The sequence below is a fragment of the Ictidomys tridecemlineatus genome, chromosome 3, assembly GCF_052094955.1.
Source record: "Ictidomys tridecemlineatus isolate mIctTri1 chromosome 3, mIctTri1.hap1, whole genome shotgun sequence".
In the NCBI taxonomy this organism is placed as follows: Eukaryota; Metazoa; Chordata; class Mammalia; order Rodentia; family Sciuridae; genus Ictidomys; species Ictidomys tridecemlineatus.
The window spans coordinates 72,057,272-72,077,643 of record NC_135479.1 but is presented as its reverse complement, the minus strand read 5'-3'; the positions used below and the strand labels follow the sequence as shown (position 1 = coordinate 72,077,643).

The following is a 20,372-nucleotide window of genomic DNA, read 5'->3' as shown; positions in this document are numbered from 1 at the left end:
TATTCCTCTATAGGTATTCCTTTACAAAATGTCCTACCCAACTTTTAGGTTTTGGAAAATAATTGTTTAAAATAATCATTTTAAATGATGATCAGAACTATCATTGTTTTATATATTTCTTAAGCAATTACAGTGTCAAGGTTTTCTTATTCTATAAATTCAGAATTACTAGCTAAAGCATTTGAAGTCTTCAAAAAAAACTCTCCTAGATATTGTTTCATTAGATAGTTTTTTTATGACACTCATTATTTTATTTTATTTTATATTTTTTTAAAGAGGAGAGGGAGAGAGAGAGAGAGAGAGAGAGAGGGAATTTTTTAAAATATTTATTTTTCAGTTCTCGGCAGACACAACATCTTTGTTTGTATGTGGTGCTGAGGATCAAAACCGGGCCGCACGCATGCCAGGCGAGCGCGCTACCACTTGAGCCACATCCCCAGCCCCGACACTCGTTATTTTATTATCCCAAATTGGCACCATTTCTCAAAAGAGCTGTTACATATATTATCATTATTTCATTTAATTTTTATAGTCTTAAACAGTAATAGGAATTTTTATTCTCATTTTTACCCCTGCAGAAATTAATCATCAGAGAAAGACAATTAAACAAGATCATAGAATTTGTTAATGGAAAAGCCACCATTACTTCCAGTCCTTTTATGTCACAGTGAAGGATCCTTTCTCTCCATTGATCACAAGGTAGGAGCTTGATCACATTTTCCTAGTTTAGAGGAAAAAGGAAAGAGTCAAAAATGGTTTTATTCACTTAGTCATTTTTGTTTAAATGTAGTTGTCACTTTTTCTCAAGGAGCTCACAGTGATTTTTCAAATATTATATTATAACTCTTAGATTTTTAGAAGGGGATACATACATCTGCATCCTACAGGTAGATAAAGTGAAGGAAGCTACCGAAAAATTACCTTAGGTTCTGTCAAACAGTGGGACTTTTGATATTTACTGTTGTCTAAACTATATCCTTTCTAGGCATCTTTCAGATCTGTTTTATGTACTGTGGATCTATAGCCAGATTTTCTCTTTACTAGGTTCATATAAAATCAATATTTATTTTATATACCACCTTGCACTTCAAAAGATTCAAGGTAAATCAATATGTAGGATTCATTTCATAAGAAAAGTAATTAGATAACTTCTCCAACGTTGCAGCTACTGCAGATTTGAAAGCTGTTGAGTTATCCAAATCAAAGGAACAGTCACCTAGCTTATGGTAGTAACTTCCTAAAGTACAACTAAAGATAATTTTATTTATGGCTAAATTCTAACAATAAATAAAAAACCAGAGCTGCTAAAAGATCTCAGTTTTGTTTTTCAATGTGATTCCAGGTGAACAGAAACAGAGAAGAATATCTGGAATATTTCATCAAAGTTATTTTAGTTAACCAATAGTTTTTAGTCAGTGTTTTTACTGCTGTGGCCAAAAGACCTGACAAAAACAATTAAAGGAGGAAAAGATTTTTTGAGGAGGAGGGCTCTCTGTTTCAGAGGCTTCAGTCCATAGATAACCAGCTCTTTCCTCCGGACTTAAGGTGAGCCAGTATGTAGCAAAGGAAAGCAGGTTAGGACCTGACCACCAAAAAGCGGAGACTCCACTTGCCACAGACAAAATATATACTCCAGAAGCACAGCTCCCAAAGACTTTCCTTCTCCAGCCACACCTTACAGGCATACAGTTACAACCAATTTAATGCTTATCAGGAGGTTAATCTACTGATTAGGTTAGACCTTTTATAACCCAATCATTTCATCTCTAAACTTTCTTGCATTGTCTCACACATGAGCTTCTGAGGGACATCAAATCCAAACCATAACATCAATGCATATAATGTGAAAGTCAGCTTAAAGTGGAGTAGTGAAACAAAATGCTAATTTTTAGTTTATTCTTTGAAAGTAGGATTTTCACAATATAATTTGTGAAACATAATATTTACCCTGTCAAATGAACAGAGGGATAAGTAATGCATTTGGTAAGAGGCACTTCTGAGAACAAAATAGTCATCATCATCATAATAATTAACTCAAGTTGAAAGAATTACTAAAGCAATTGTATCCTTGGCTAAAAAGAAAACATACTAAGAAAATCACTATTCTGTACTCCAACACAAATATGTTAGATTCTGCCCTTGGAGAGATCCAGCCCCACCTTCAAACTACTCCATATTTTCCTGAACAAATTACCATCAGATCCTATGCTCATTTACTTCTCTGTTGCTAAACCCTGAAATAGTTGTATACTAATGAGGTGAATGAGAATGTGTTCTTTAGACAACTTGGGATTAAAGCCATAATTAAGATTTACAATTCAATGTGCTACTTTCCCCCCACTTTCAAGTTCTATGAGATCAACTTTCATAAATTCCATGAAGGAGAGACATCAAGCAATACATTATTTTTCTATGCTTGGCTTATTTCATTTAACATAACAATTTCTGATTCCATTCACAATGTCACCAATGACAGAGTTTGATTCCTTTTTATGAATAAATACCATTCAATTGTGTACAAATATATACTATGTACTCTTTATTCATCAGTTGATGAACATTTAGTGTGTTTCCATTTCTTGGCTGGTTTGAATAGTGTTGCAATGGACACAGCAGTGCATGTGTCTTCAACATACTGATTTTATTTACATTAGATATATACCAAAGAGTGAGTTTCCTGATAGCTTAATTTTCAATTTTTTGTTTTCCATTTTTATGGAAATGGAAAATGATGGTAATGTCTACTAATTTATATTCCCACCAAAGTGTGCAAGGTTCTCTTTTTTCCACATCCTCAATAGCACTTGTTATCTTTAGTCTTTTTAATGGAAGACATTCTTACTTATTGGCTATTTGCATGTCTTTTTTTTTTTTTAAAGAAATGCCATTTAGCTCTACTGCTTGTTTTTACTTGGGTAATTTGACTTTTGCTATTGAGAATTTTTTGCCTTTGAGAGTTTTTTTGAGGGAAGAGAAGAAGTGGAGAGGCTGATCAATGGATATTTAGATACAGATAGAGGTAAAATCTTCTTATGTGCTATTGCGCAATAGTATAACAATAGATAATAATAACATACTGCATATTAGAAAAAGTTAGAAGAAAGCAGTTTGAATGTTTCACTATAATAAACAATAAATGTGTGAAAAGATAGTTTTTTTAACCTAATTTAAATGTTATGCAACATACACATGTATCAAAACATCACACAGTATCCCAAAATGTGAATAAGTTATGGCTTAATGTATCAGTTATCATTTAAAGATAAATTTAATTTTTTATAAGAACAAAAAAATTCTTACCACTGAATATACTTCATGACTCTAAAAGAAGTTTGACTGGTCAGATAGCCACATTCCTGTTTCCTTGACAATTATCTAGTAGTGATATCTTTGTACTCATAACTGTACATGTAAGCTAGGATACAAGGTCAAATACAAACACTTGTTACAATGCTAGATCACAGTACTTCTATTTGACTTTAGCTACTTACTGATAAAAAGTAACCACTTTTATCTATAAAAATAATTTGCATCCCCAGACTTGTATTCTTATCAGAGTATTCCTTGGATTCTTTTAGTCTAAATAATTTGATGGTTGAATCACTGCATTATTATTAAATTTTTAATTTAAAGGCTTGGGAGTAAATAGTAAAAAGGAATGTTTAAAGCAGCAATATATTCTTCCAGCTAGTGAAATAACAAGCTGATAATGATAAACTCCAGGGAATTCTTGGTATTGACAGTGGTATGGAAAATGGAAGGTGAACTTCAGTGTAATAAGAAACTTCAAATCATAACCTAATTTTAATATAAAACAGGCTCTGAAATTTTAGATATAACTTGGGAAAAACTGACTTAGGAATAAATACAGATTAATTTGGAAAGTATTGATTCTAATTTATCATTATAGAGAGATTAAGATTATATTGCAGGTAAATATATTATAAATAATATTTATTTTATTATCTCTATGCATGTAATAAAATATGATGTTTTGATATGAACAATACCATGAGTTATAGCTACTTCTCTAGTTTGAAAAAGAAAAGATATTAAAGACCTTGGGAAATGGGAAAAAAAAGGAAAAAAATAAGCATGTGAAAAATGCCATATAGAGCAATTCCTGAGTAGGTAAATTGGTCACAATGTATCTATGTGATAAAATAATTTAAGTATTATAAAGTCCCAAAGGATATGAATGAATTGAATATGGTATTGCTCTTTAGATTCTGGAGAACTGGAAATATTACTTCAATAATGTGTTGGAAATTGTTGCAAATCATCTAAAAACTATACCAAATACTTTATATTGGGAATTAAGCCAACTGGGTTGAGAAAACAATAAAGTAGAGAAATACTGTGTTTTTTTTTAAAGGTTGTGGGTGGTTACCTCTTTTCCCTACTTCTGAGTTTTCTTCATAAGGGTATAAGGTTTAAATCAAGCCACTCCTTACCGAAGAAGCATTATATGCTTCAAATTTGTTAGTAGGACCAATACTTGATAAAAATTCACATATGAAGATACCCTTTTCTTCATCACTGTCTTCTATAGAAACTAGAAGAGAGAGATAAAGCCAGATACTTTGTGATTTAGAGCCCCATTTCTCTTTTAGAGGTTTTTCCCCTTCTTTCGTGTTCTATCTTCCTTTCCTTTCCATCTGAGACTTCTCATTACTGAAAAAATCTCTGCATTAAAAGCTTTGCATTAGTGAATTCAATGTAAAATAATTATCTTTTATATCTGATTTTCAAAATCAGTATCATTAAAAATTAGAATCTATTATACCTTAATATTTTTGAAAAGAAAAAAAAGTATAAATTTATATAAACAGGAAAATTACATATAAACAGGAAAATTACATATATAAACAGGAAAATTACGTCTAAATAAACGTTCTAAGGCATCAAAACATGTTGAATATAATACAAAATTTAACAGGAGCTTTTCTAGGTTTCAGAACAATAAATGAGCTTTTGTTACAGACAGTCTTGATTTGCACAGTTCCAACATTTATAAATATCAACCACCACAATTCAAAAGAAATTTTCCAATAACATGGATCAAATTTCAGTTTCCACACTATATTAACTATAACTGCATAATGCACAAACTATACTATTACTGTTCAATATACAAATTGTTATGTACATAAACAGAGGCACAATCTGATCAATGACTGGTTACCTAATTTCTTTTAAGCTCTGTTGGTGATTGGCCAGCCGCTATGTTAGTCAGATTTTCATTGCTGTGACCAAAATACCTTACAAAAAAATGTATAGGAGGAAAAGTGTATCCGTTTGAGAGGTTCAGTACATGATCAGCTGACTCCATAACTCTGGGCCCGAGATAATGCAGAACATCATGGTGGAGGAGCATAGTGGAGGAAAGCAGCTCAGGATCTGGTAATCAAAAGGCAGAGAGATAAAAAAGATAAGAGTGAGAGCTAGACTGAGAGAGTGCTCAGATGACCAGGTACAAAATATAAACCACCAACGATACACCCCCAGTGACCTACTTCCTCCAGCTACAATTTACCTTCATATAGTTACCTTCCAGTTAATATATCAGTTTATCAATCCACTGATTAGGTTAAAAGTCTTCTAACTTTATCATTTTACCTCCAAAATTTCTTGCATTGTTTTACCCATGAGGTTTTGAAGGACACTCTATATAAAAAGCAGAATATTCCACTCCTAATCCCCAAAAGTTCATTCTCATCTCACAATGAAAAATATATTTAGTCCATTTCCAAGAGTTCCCATAGTCAACTATTCCAGCTTTGTCCAAGAGTCCAAGTTCATAGTCTTCTCAGAAACTCAAAGGCAAACTCTCAGCATGAGCCCTTGTAAAATCTCAAAAGCAAGTTGTACATATCCAATATACAAAGATTTCCATTCCAGAACGGAGAAATGGGGGCTTATAAAAATGGGATGGGAACAAAGCAAGACTGAAATTCAACTGGGCAAACAAGTCCTATAGCTCCATGTTCAAGATCTGGAGCACAGGGCTTTGTGATGTTCTCTTTAAAGGGCTCTTGTAGCTTTCTCCTATGGCCTTGCTAGTTACAGGCTAGATGGCTTCTCTCTTCTTCTGCTCCATTCCTGCAGCTTTCCTTAGCAGACATTCCTTGTTATTAGTGTTATCTATCTGTCTCTCTCTCATCTCCATTGCAGCTTTGATTTCTATCTCATATCTTTATACATCACCCTCTTAGGGGATGACCGAAGGAGCTCTGATCTTGCTAGACTTTGTCTGTACCCTGACTCTAGGCTTTCTTTTGAAATCTTGTTGGAAGCTTCCATGACCCTCTAATTTCAGCATCCTATATCCTGCAGAACATTCACCATAGAATTAACACTACAGCTTGTTGCCATCTCAATTAGCATATACCTGCTGGTACCATAGCTGCAGTAGTTTTTGAATTGCTAGGAAATTAAGCATGCTGGAAAAACTTCTTAGGCAACCTTGTGCAAACAAAATGCGCTCAGCTCCCTCCTCAAAGAAGTTTTACTTTTATGTCCTTGAAACTGATATGGGTATGGTCTTGCAAATTCTTGAGATGCCCTCCAGGCACCATTCCTTGTGTCTCTGTGCAAACTACTTAACATCTCTTTAGTGACTGTAATGACTTTAAGGACTACAGCTTTCTCAGCCCCAGTTTCACTTGCACTTTCCTGGCCAAAATGATAGCTTTTTCTTTTCTTTTTTTTTTTTTTTGCTTTTCTTTCTGTTTCTGAACATCACAGTAAACTTGCTTAAAAGACACCAGAAATATCTATGCCACCCCCTGTATGTTCTGCTGCCTTAAAATAAAACTTCTTACCTCATGGTGTGTGAGAATATATATGCAAATACATAAGCTCTGCCCATGATACAGGACAGGCTGTCAATAGAACACAGTCAGTATTATTCTGATATAATTTTAAACTATAACCAAAGGCAACATTGCAACAGAACTGTTACAGTTTGGATATGAGTTGTCCTCTAAAGACTCATGTGGGAGACAATGCAAGAGGTTTTATAAGAGAAATAATCGGGTTATGAGAATCATAACCCAATCATCGAATTAATCCCCTGGTGGATTAACTGAGTGGTAACTAAAGGCAGTCAGGTAGGGTGTGGCTTGAAAAGGTGAGTGATTGGGAGCCTGATTTGGGGACATATATTTTGTATCCGGGGAGTGGAATCTCCCTCTGCTACCTGATAACCACATAAGCCACTTGCCTCCAGCACACTCTTTTGCCATGATGTTCAGCATCACCTCAATCCCTGAGGAATGGAGCCAGCTTTCTAAGGACTGATGCCTGTGCAACCATGAGACTTCAAATAAACTTCCTCCTCTACAGTTATCTTCATCAAGACTTTTAGTCACAGCAGCAAAAAAAGCTGATGAAAAGAGAATTAGTCCCTCATTCTCTGTGTTTTTTCTATTTACTTTATTATAGTATTCCCTGAGACTGTGTAGGGATGCCTATTTTAAAAATCTTCCACTACTGTCTGCTTTTGTAGTGGCTTTTTTTTCCTTAGGGGAGAAGTTCTCCATCTAAAAGAACAAATATTAGCAAACTTATTGCATTGCTGTTTGTTATATTTTCAGCACTAGTTTTCAGTAATCTTTCTTTTTTAATATTTACTACATGTAGTATTATACATTTTCTTTTTTGTGGTGATGAGAAATAAACCCAGGGCCTTGTGCATGTGAAAGCAAGTACAGTACCAACTGAGCTATATCACCAGACCCCAAACATTGCATTTTATGAGTACTTCAATAAAAGAAAGAACACACATACAAACAAATGGATGCTGATTTCTAATAAAATTATTTTCTATTAATTGGTGAATGTTCATTTTGCAAAATTTATTTACAAACATAGCACAAAGTAAAATTTATAAATCATTTTTATAAGCTTACCATACTGAGTAAATTACTGCTAATATTTTAATATTGTATGATATTTCTGGATTTTTGATGTTTTCACTTTATTATGTGTAGTTTCTTATATATTTTAGCCTTGTTTAACTTGGATAACAATTCTTAGGAGAAGGCAATATTTTGTTTTGTTTTTTTGCTAACAATTTATAACCATATATGTTAAAATGTAAAGAAATAGTTGAGACACTTGAAGTATCAGGGATGAACATATATTATCCCAACACACACAGAGAGAACAAACAATTGTGCAAAAATAATAAACTTAGAAGGTCTGAATCTGTCTCTTTCCTTTTCTTCTCCATTCTTCCATGATGTCTTGAATTGAGCCTAGAGTCTCATTCATGCTAGTAAAATATTTTACTTAATCTTGATCAATTGGTTTTCCATTTATTATAGTTAAGAAGAGAGAAATAGAGACACACAGAAACACACAGACAGACATACACATACAGACTGGGTGTGTGTGGAGGTTGTAGTGGCACAAAAACAAAAAAATAAATCATAGAGTTAAACAATGTGCCCAAAGATCTAGATCATCATTGAGTCATTAAACAGTCTGCCTTCATATCCATCCATGGATTACACCTTGCAATTTTGATGAGAGTGCTATGGGATGACTTCCTAATACTTGTCAATTGAATTCCCTCCCTAGCTTAAGCCAATTTAAGATGTTAGAACCATTGTTACAGCAGGAAAGAAGAACCTACATGTTTCATCATCTGTGATGAATTGTTTCAAATTCAATTAATGGTCTTTTTTTCTGGTTAGAGTATGATTCATACTGTGTGTAGCTGAAGCGTTACTCTGCAGACTATTTCTACATGATATAAACATATCATTTTCTAATGATATGAAATTATGTCTTCAGAGCTGGGCATGGTTGTGCACACCTGAAATACCAGCAGCTCTGGAGGCTGAGGCAGGAGGATAAGTTCGATGCCAGCCTCAGCAATGTTTAGGCATTAGGCAACTCAATGAGTCCTGGTCTCTGAATAAAATATAAAATAGGGCTGGGGAGTGCCCCCGAGTTCAACCATCAGTGCCCCTCCCCCTCCCCCCAAAAAGAAATTATGTCTTCATTCTTAACTCTGGGCATATAGCCTCTCACCTCTTGTTATGCTTTCAGAGCATTGTGCAATTTTTTAAGACACATAAAGTGTAGCTAACTGGTAGAGTGAGACAGACATTATAACCCTATATACATGTATGATTATCCTAATGGAGTGACTCTGTATGATTTACAGCCAGAGGAATGAGAAGTTTTGCTCCATTTGTGTACAATGTGTCAAAGTGCATTCCACTATAAAATAAATTTTAGAAAAAAAATTTTAGCTAACTACAGAAAATAGCCACAAGAGATTAAATTAGAAAATGATTATAAAAGCAATCTCTTCAATGCTTTAATACTTTGCTTAATGCATAAAGGATCAGAAGATACTATGTAACCACTGCTTTCAGAAAAACTGCACATCTAAATTTTTGTTTTTAATAATAAGGTTCTTTATTAATAAAAGGTTTTTTTTTCTTTTTAAGTTGTTCTCTTTTGGGAAAGAGTAGTACTATGGTTTATGTATGGAATTAGCATATACATAATCCTTTTATTTGAAAGCACATAATATCAAATGATTCCTTTTTGTCTGTTGATACACACAAGATAAAACCTAGGATATTAATAAATTGCATATCTCTTTCTCCCAAAGAGAGAAATTAGGTAAATCATATAACTTTGGATTGCTATGCATTTTACATGGGTGGAGTCAAACTCATCACATTCTAAAACAGATATTTCAACCCCTATGTGGCAGTAAAGGTAGTTATAGAGATTAGGCATAGAAATTCATAGCATTGAAATTTTAAGTGTCATCATGGGCTTGAAGAGGAAAGGGGCAATGTGTTGAGAGAATGGGAACATTATTTGTATAATTAAACCCAAGAGAATTCAGCCAATATCAGTGATCCTAGAATGGAATTCAAGGACAAGATGAAAATACAGCCCTGTCCAATACAGAGAGTTTGGCCCAGTAATGCCTTAAGCAGAGATCCAGTCAAGACAAGACGACTTATGTTTTTTCAGAACTGAGACAACAAGTATGTGTTTTTAAGACATCACATTTGTGGTAATCATTTATAGCAGAAGTTGGTAACAAACACATTGATTAATGTCATCCTCACTTGGCTGTTCTAGAGTAAATGCAACATTCATTGCTTTTATGCCTATAGAATTCTTTCCCATCACTACTATTCTCTAAACAAATTGCTTACTCTCTGATTTCACAAATATATGTGAAATAACAATATGTTATGATGAAATGAGAAACAGAGGTGATAAGGTTTCATTCTAGGCCTGACTCTGCCTTGCTTCACATTACAACTCATTCAAGACAGGTAGCCTTTCTGGGCCACTGCTTCATCTGCTGAACACATGAAAGTTGAAAGTCCACTCCAAATTCAACAACAGCATTAATGTGCTGTAATTACATGACATATATTTTTAATTTCTTATATACACTGAATTAATTCCTGTCACTTTAGACAATATGAAAAACGTTTAAAACACTGTTTCAGTCTCTATGTAGATTATTTGAGGTGACTCAGATAGACACATAAAAAGTCAATGAGGTATAATTTCTCATTTTTTTTTGCTGTCATATGTAACTAATTAAAAAAATTAAAAAGTCAATGAGGGATATAAAAATAAGCAAATAAGTTTTCAGCCATAGATTTCAGAAGCCAACAACTATTCTATTACCTAAGAAAGTATGAAATTGACCAAATTGTATTGTTATGTTGTGTACACGTACAAATATGTAACAGAGAATTCTGTTCTCATGTATAATCATAATGCACCAATAAAAATATTAAAGTACTTATATCACTATTAAGAGTTACTGGTCCTTGACTTAAAAGGCTGGATATAATTCAATTATGAAGTGAATTAATAAAAATGTTATTCATTTGAAATAAATAACTGTTAATGAATGTTAAGTACTAGGCAATGTAAAGAAAATGAAAAGAAGCAAACCCCATGATCTTATTGAAATTAGAGTGCCGGAAGTAGACACATGTGTACAGTGAGTGTAACAGAAATAATAATATTAGTTCAATAATAACAATAGCTTTCCTTTATTTATTGCTTTCTTCTTTGAGGTTACAAATTTGGCATCAATTCAAATATTTTAATCCATATAATAATTCAATAAGTTTAAGCATGATTATTTCTCCTTTTTACAGTAAGCCCAACTATGAAATTACTAATATAAATAAATAGTTTAAGTCACATATGTAGAAAACAATTGAAACATGATTCACACCTACAGTTCTCAATTCCAAAACCATATGGAATTAAGTCACTTTCCTGTAGCTGTCTCTATTATTTCCCTGAATATGTAAGTATGCCCACCAATTTACTGTGTCTATGTAGAAATAAACAGTCACAACAAACAAACTTTCTAGTTCAGTTCCAACCCATCACCAAGTGTGTTCTTTCAGCCTTCTATACATCTCAGATTTATTAATTATCTTGGTCTCTGCAACCACTATCTCACTGCCAAAGATACTGTGTGATTGTGATCTAGATTCTTGGAGCCCACATAATGATTGAAGCACTGCAGTGGCTCCCCAACCCATATTCATTGGAAAGCTTAACACATTAGGCCTCAGATTATGAACTTAATTGCTGTAACAGTTTAGATCTAGTTTGAATTCTACCCCAAGTTTCATGTGCTGAAAGTTTGGTCCTCAATACTATTGAAATGTGTCTTTAAGAGGTAGGCACATGAAAGGGAAATGCATCCTGGGTACTCTACTTTTCTGAAGGAGCTAATGATATCTTGGGGATCTGAATTACTTCCCTGGAGGGCAAGCTGCTATAAAAGAGCATGACTGGTCCCTTCCCTGCTTCTTCTTTCTGTCCCACCACAGGAAGTCCCTCTGAGGCATGTTCCTCCTTCCTCTTCTTAAGGTGCTCCCATTCATGGTGCTCCCACTTTGAGGTCCTTACTAGAACCAAACCCATGCTTGTGCCATGCTCTTTCATCTCCAGAACTATGGTCTAAGTAATCTCTTTTCCACATTAAATGCCTAGTGTCAGGTAGTTTGTTATAACATACAAAAGAGACAAATACACTCTTTTTATTCACACACCTTTCAAAAACAAAGTCTGCACCATTTTTAAAAGAAAACTTTTTGCCTTTTCTCATTCTTTAGAATTCTGAAATTTCAAAGAACTATTACTATTATACTTCAGAACTATATTTTTCACTTTATTTATAATTCCCAGACTTCTATCTACTTTATATAAATCTCTTACTTATTTCTTTGCCACTATCTTCTGTATCATACTCTGAAAATGTCCTGTGAAGGTTTCTTAAATGAATGTGATATTCTTATCACGCCATGTTAGTCAGTTTTTCACATCTATAACAAATACCTAACATAATCAACTTATAAAGAGAAAAGATTACCCGTGCATGGTGTGCATGCCTGAAATCCCAGTGGCTGAGGAGTCTGAAGATGGAAGATCATGAGTTTAAAGCCAGTTTCAGCAAATTACTGAGGCCCTAAGCAACTTAGCGAGGCTCTCTCTAAATATTTTTTTTAAAAAGGGTTTTAGCTCAATTGTAGATAGTACTTGCCTACCATATGTGAGGCATTGGGTTCTATTCTCAGCACCACATATAAAAAAATAAAGGTCCATTGACAACTAAAAAAATATAAGGACTGAAGCTGTGTTTCAGTGGTGGAGCATCATCCTAGCAAATATGAGGTCCTGGGTTTAAACCTCAGCACCACATTAAAACAAAACAAAACAAAACAAACAAAAACAAAAACAAAGGTATTGTGAATATATATATGGCTGAGTATATGGCTTATCATTAAGCACCCCTGGGTTCAGTTCTTAGTACCAAAGATAGGAGTGGGGGATTGCTTTGGCTCACACTTTGGGAGATTCAAGAACAAAACTACTGATGTTCACTGCCTTTGGGCCTGTGGTGAGACTCCATATCATGACAGAAGTGAGTGCCAGGCCCAAACCACTCATCTCATGATCAGGGAGTCAAACACAAAGAGGAGGGGGCTGGGCATCCATTTTCTGTTTAAGGGCCATGCACCAAGACATGAAGAACTCTTACTAGGACTTACCTCTTAAGGGTTCCACCAATTCTCAACAGAATCTTTAAAACATGAGCCTTTGTGAGAGAGACATTTAAGGTTTGAACAACAGACCACCCTAATTGTTTTGTTAAGTAGATTAAAGACAAAGTAGTGTGAGTTTGGGTGGGAGAATATTGGAAGTAAGTAGTTAAGCAGGCCACATTAAAATGTTCTATTCTAGGGACTTTTAGCTGGAGTTATAAACTTAAATTTTGACAGCAAATAGGATGAAGAGAAGAATTTGAGAATGAGAAAATAATAAGACAAACTTTTGAAAGTTTTCTATTGGGTGGAAGTCTATGATTCCAGTCAAGGCATTAAGCACTGAGAGAAAAGATCATGAATATTTTATATGGGTTTAGTTTTAAGAAAAAGGCAATACCATACCTTGGTGAATTTAAATGCTTTGTATCCTCACTATAAATTTGTGAGCACTAACATTTTTTTTTTGTTTCAGTGTATCCAATATATCTAAGAACAGTATAAAATTTTAAACTGCTGTCTTCTGTTTCTTTTAATGCATTGAAAGAATTGACATTTCAATATATAAATTAGAAGTTCTCATCAAAGCACTTTATGTTTCACAGCCTAAAGCACTAGCAATCTTTTTGAGCTATCTATACTTTGATTGTGTTTTTTATTCACTCAAAATAAAGCCATTATGCACAAGAAAAAAATAGAAATATTACATATATATATATATATTTAATTTTAAAATGGCTATGACTCCAAATATATGCTTGGAGGTCAGAGAGTTGCATTGATTAACACTAGTATTATTCTCAAAATAAAAGGATACTAACAAAAATTCCACTAAAGAGGAGAAAATTTTCATCTCAACAAGAAAAATCCATTCCACAAGGATAAGGCTTGATTTTCTGAGAGCAAAGAAAGTAAGATCACACAATTTAGAAAGAGAGATATACGAAGAGAAGACATTGTAAATAAGAAAATTTTTAACACAAAACTAGGCTAGAATCAGGTCATAAAGGAAATCAAGTCACTTTCTAAAGGGTGAGTCTTGACTTTTTATACTTGGCGGGTTTTGAAAGGTCTCATTTTATGACATACGTGGTTTGTAGAAAGACTAATCTAACAGTCACATGCGAGATGGATATGACACTTGCATAGAGGGTAGCAAGACCAGTTAAGGAGATTATAATCAATAACAGAGAACATAACTTGGAGTGAAAGAAGTGACAATGACAATGAGAAATTGCCAAAGAGGCTGTGAGGAATTACAAATGGAAGTGCAACACTGAGAGTTTAGTGATTGAGAAAGAGGAGTCAGAAGAAAAATGTGAGACTTGAGCTTGGGTAATTGTAAGGGTAGGGGTGTTAGCCACCCAGCTCTGAAACAGGAGACCTCAAGGTCTGTGTAACAAATGAAGAAGTTAATTTTGCACATGGAGCTATGTAGACTGAGCTGCTGGCTGGCTGATCTTCTGATAGTAAGTATGATAATTAGTTCTGATAGTGTTTGAATGCATTCTATAGGGTATAGCTTTTTAAAAACTGAATCAAAGTCAGGGCCTGAGAGGAAGACTATACCCCAGGGTTTATGATGAGAACTTTGAACTGACAGATTTTCTTGAAACTTCTGGGTCTTCCCCTTTATTGGAAGATAGGATCCCTCAATCCCTTTACTCAAAGATATGGAGAAGCCTCAAATAAAATAAATGTTTTATAAAACTATGCTGTTTTTCTCAGGACTTTTCCCGACTTTTCTCCTGGTTGCTGGAGCAATTACCAGGGATCTATCTCAGCAAGACCCAACTGGGAAATTATTGGGACTGTTAAAGGACCTCGATCATCTGTATCAGTGGAGGGTATGTTCAAGAATGGCTCCTGAGAGTTCTGGGTTAATGGGTCAGAATATAAAGCTGGATAATAAAGAACTGTCATTATGGGGGCATTCTCTCATAATACAGCATTTAATCCCTGGAAAGGGTGCACTCTCTCTTTCTTCAACGCTCAGGGACACTTTACTACTGAGCTACATCCTTTTTATCTTTTTTTTTTTTTTAATTATTGAGATAGTGTCTCAGTTAGTTGAGGAGGCTGGCCTCAAACTTGCCTTAGCATCCTGAGTAACTGGGATCATTGGTATGTGACACTATGACCAGCCCCAGGGTATGATTTATTTTATGTTGCTGGGGTAGATATCTAGAAGCTTGGAAGAAGTGATGGTCCTCATGAAATGAAGTAGAAATGTCAAAACACACTGTAGAAGAAGGGTTCAAGCAGACACAGAGAAGTAGTCATGCTAAGGTCTCTTTAAAATGGAAGAACAGTGAACTCACAGGATGACTGTATTCTTTGGGAGGCCCAGGGGATATTCTGTTGAGGTGATAAGAGATGCACTGTGAGGGGGACCTTGGCATTATTAAGAAGCTTAGTAGACACTTCTTTCTGCAGGCTGAGCTAACAGCAGGAGTTGCTGCTATAGAACTGAACTACCGAGCAGTGTTGGTAAACAAAACATCTAGGATTCTTGTTTAAAAAACAGAAAAAAAACCACATTTTTTTTCTTCCACAATTCTTTGACTTTGTTTTATTTGTTTTATTTGCTATTTAAATATCTTCCAGGGGTGTGTGCTTCCAGGAGTGCAAGATATTTCCAGGGTAAGAGTATACCCTTGAATTAGGAAGACTTCTCAAGAGAAACAGAATTAATAATATTGATTGATTGATTGATTGGAATTGGCTGAGGTGATTATGGGGGCTAAGTCTCACAGTTTGCACCAAGCTGGAGATTCAGGAGGCCTGTTGTGTAGTTCCAGTCTGAGTCCATGTTCAAAGGCATAAGATGACTGGTCTTTTAGCTAGAAGACACCAGATACAGAGAGTGAAGGCTCCATTACTCAGTCTTTCTATTGAATTCACTCCTTTAGTGAAATGAATGAGGACCACTCACTTTGGGGAGGAAAATCAGTTTACTGATTTAAAAGTTGGATCTCATCAGGAAGCACCCTCACAGGCACACCCAGGATAATTTTAAATCAAATATCTGTGCACCCTGTGGCCTGATCAAGTTGACACATTAACATTAACCATCAAAGAGCTATAGATAGCAAGTACTCTGGAAATTTTAGTAAGATACTTGTGTTGCAGAGAGTGGAAGGCATAACATAATACATTCAGGGCCCACTATATGAATAAGAAAATAGGATAATACTTAGTAAGCCTCTTCAGGTTTTGGAGTTAGCACATTCTGCACTTTAGATACTGCTGCAACCATATTGCAGGTGATGTGAAAGATAGCTAAATTTGTGTGGGGCTAAGAGCAAGAAAGTATTCCATTGCACATTGAGGCTGTAGCACAGGTGAACCTGCTGTTTGACCAAATGATCAGGCAGACTTCAGTTTTAGAGATGTCTGTGGGTGGGGCTGCACTGAAGGAGGCTGCACTGAAGCCTGGGCCAAGCCCCAGATAGGAGAGTTTAGAATAGATCCCTAGGATCCTTGAAAAAACACGTTCCTTCTGCAGCAGATAAGTATGTATCACTTGGAAAAAAAAAAAAAAAAACGATACTGTTTTGCTAACCCCCTAGCAGAGGACATTATACGATTGGTCAGAACTGGCTATTATAAGGTAAGTGCTATCAGAATCACCAAATTGAGCTTCTCAGTAATCCATGTGAATGAAAGTAGTTCATCTGCTATTAGTCTTGAATAGGTTAGAGGGTGGGTTTCACATATATGTTGGATACAGTCCTTTGCCAGATATGTGTTTTGTAAATGTGTTTTCCCAGTCTGTGGCTAGCCTTTTCCTCTTGACAGTATGTTTTACAGAGCAACTTTTAACTTTTTAAAATTATAATTTTAACTACGTCAGCTTATTGATGATTTCTTTGTATCTAAGAAATCATCACAGCACCCAAATTTGTCTAGGGTTTTGTCTATGTCATCTTCTAGGAGTTTTGTGTTTTGTACCTAGGTCTATATGATCCATTTTGAGTTACTGTTTTGTAAAGAGCCTGTCCTTTTCAATTTTTATTTTGGCTTATACTTTCTCTTTTATGCTGCTGTAAAGAACTAGGAGACTTATTTTGTTAACATAAATCTATACATATTTGCAACTAGCCTTTGCCTTCCAGTTTTAATCAACCAGGTAATTAGAGGAGCCCCCTAAGTTGCTTAAAGATACCACTTAGAGTGAAAGTTTGCTTACTGAACAATTAACAATTAAACCACAGATGGTTAATGTAGTTTCCAATGTGCCAAACATTTATTAATGATAATGATGGATTTATATTTTTAAAGCTTTTCTTTTAAATTTATAATACACTCTACACATCTCAGTTTTTTCTTTCTTTTTTTTTGCCCCTGGTAGACTAAGCCCAAGAATAAAAATTTGTGTGCATTTGGTGGAAGGAATAATGAGATTTTTTTCCCTGTGGTGTGGATGAAGTAAATCATGTCTACAATGCTTTGTGGAGTTCATGGTTGATGCTAGATGACTCTTGGTCTGTGTTCAGTACGTGTAGATGCTCAAAAAAAAAAAAAAAAAAAAAGAAAAAGAAAAAAGGCAATAAAATAAAAAATAATCACAATAATAAAATACAGAAACAAGAAAAATTGGCAACACATTTTTTTTTTAAAGAGAGAGTGAGAGAGGAGAGAGAGAGAGAGAATTTTTAATATTTATTTTTCAGTTCTCGGCGGACACAACATCTTTGTTGGTATGTGGTGCTGAGGATTGAACCCGGGTCGCACGCACACCAGGCGAGCGCACTACCGCTTGAGCCACATCCCCAGCCCGGCAACACATTTTTAATGGAAAAATAATTTGATACTAAGCTAAGGAATGAAACAATGCTGTGCACAGAGTGATGGTTAATTCAATGCATTAATTTGTTGGGTTAGGAGATTGCCAGATTTGTTCAAACATTATTTTGGGGGTTTCTGTGAAAGTATTTTTGGTTAAGATTAGCATTTAAATTTATAGACTGTGTAAAGATTATTGCCCTCCCTAATGTGGGTGGTCTTCATCAAATCAATTGAAGGCCTGATTAGGACAAAAAGGCTCAGCCTTCAACTAGTGGAAAACACTATTTTTCTGTCTGACTACTTCAAACTGGGATGTTATTTTTTTTTCTACTTTCAGACTCAAACAGAAATATGGATTCTTCTTGGATCTTGAGCCTGCTGTTTTTGGTAACTGTACTATCGCTGGCTTTCCTGGTCGTAGGCTTTCAGGTTCAGGCTATAATCCCACTATCAGCTCTCCTGGGTCTCCAGCTTGCTGACTCACCCTGCAGCTCTTGAACTTTCCAGTCTGCATAATCTCATGAACGCTAACTTAAAATCAATTCCTCTGTATATATCCTGTTCTGTTTCTCTAGAGAACCCTGGTGAATACACATGGGTTTGTTTGCTAGTCTTTCAACACTAATGGCTATATTTACTTTGAAATTTATGAAATTTGCCAATTGATAATTAAAGAAAGCTCATTACCAGGCAAATACAAAAAAAGTCATTTCCCTTTGAAAGATAATATTTACATTATAGAAACACTGAAAAAGAATCTAGTAAATAAAAACAAAAATGCAAATTACTTGCAGCTAATTGGTTGTGTCTTCAAATACATTCTAAATTATTAATTTACTAAAGTGTAAATATCTCTTTAAATATAATGTTACTATGGTTAACATAAAAATTATGTTTTATTTTTCTTTAGTGTAATTGTATTAAAAGTTTGTTGAGGGGGAAATAGAAGAAAAGCCAAAGAATTCAAATTTTCTCTGAACTTCTAAACTCTTTTTGAACCATTAACTACTTGTTCAATTCCCAATCTCTGTATGCAGTTAAATAACCAAGTTGAAGGTGTTCATATTAGACTGTAAATTCCAACATATTATCACTTCTGCTTTATTCGCTGTGGCATTTCAAGTACTTTATTTTTTTTAAAAAAACTTAAAGGCATAATATTATTTAGAGAAGATCTAGATTCACAACAAACCTAAGAGGAAGATATGGAGATTTCTCATAACATCCTTTGCCATTCTCTGTCTTCCCTGTTAAACAATATCCCCCACCAAAACTGATGAAGCTATTAAAACTGATGAAGCTACATTGCTACATCATTATAACCTGAAGTCCACCATTTATATGAGGGATAACTCTTGGTGCTATATATTTTATAGGTTTGGACAAATTTAAAATAACATTGTATTATCATAGAGTGGTGATGGGCCCTAAATCCTGGGCTTCACCTGTTGATTTTCCCTCTCTAATCCCCAGCAACCAGTGACTATTTTTTTTACTGTCTCCATAGTTTTCCCAATTTTTAAATAAATTTCTGGCACAGGGATATTAAAAAAAGTACTTATCAAGGTAACTGACAGTTTCCAGTTTGATAATTAATAAGAACCCATTTTACACCATAACTGGCACAGTTGACCAATCTTTTTCCTTTCTGAAATGCTTCCTTTTTGGTTTAACATTATTTTCTTTCTTATTTACTGGGTATTTCTTCCCAATGTTCTGGATTCTTGACCTCATTGTAATACTCTGAAGGCCTCCATACTTGGTCCTCCATTTTCCCCTTGGATGATGACTAATCCCATTGTTTGAAATACTATCCTGATGTTGAGACTCCAGATTTTTTTCTCTAGATCTTAACTTTATCCTGAGGCCCAGACTTATATTCTTTTCCAGCTTTACTCAAGTATGATTGACAAATGAAAATCGTATGTATTTGAACATCTCCCATTTCCCCCAGCACCAGCCCGTTACCACCATTCTGTTCTCCTTTTGTATGATTTTTTCTCCAGATGGCATATTGTAGTGAGGGCACACAGTATTTGTTTCTGTACATAGCTTATTTCACTTAGGATAAACTTCTCCAGGTTCATCTATATTGTCATCAATGGCAGGATATCCTTCTCTTTGAAGGATGAATAATATTTAATTTCATATCTACATCATGGTATGGTTTAGATAGTAGGTGTCCCCAAAAGCACAGGTGTGAGACAATGCAAGAATATTCAGAGGTGAAATGATTGGTTTATGAGAGCCTTAACCCAATCAGTGAATTAACTCCTTAACAGGGATTAATGGAGTGTTAACTGTAGGCTGGTAAGGTGTAGCTGGAAGACATGTGTTCCTGGGTTTCATGTCTTTGGGGTCTATATTTGGTGAGCTGAATTTAGTCTATCAGTGCTTCCTGATCATCATGTGAGATGATTGCCTTCACCACACTCTTCTGCCATAATGTTCTGCCTTACCTCAATCCTGGAGGAATGGAGCTGGCTGTCTGTGGACTGAGACCTCTGAATG

General features: G+C 34.8%; 1 protein-coding gene across 11 annotated transcripts in view; it reads right to left on the bottom strand.

Annotated features, from left to right (window-relative positions):
• Positions 1-310: 310 nt before the first annotated feature.
• The window catches only part of LOC120892872 (TATA box-binding protein-associated factor RNA polymerase I subunit A-like), a 42,831-nt gene continuing 22,769 nt past the window's right edge, over positions 311-20,372 (bottom strand). For 2 of the 11 annotated variants that reach the window (XM_078043124.1, XM_078043129.1), the window contains 2 exons: positions 3,301-5,400; positions 311-721 (listed from right to left, as the gene is read on the bottom strand). The gene's annotated coding sequence lies outside the window, so the exon portion shown is untranslated. Of the gene's footprint in view, positions 722-3,300; positions 15,914-20,372 lie in introns of all 11 variants that reach the window. The other 9 variants (XM_078043132.1, XM_078043133.1, XM_078043128.1 and 6 more) reach the window with 9 other exon arrangements.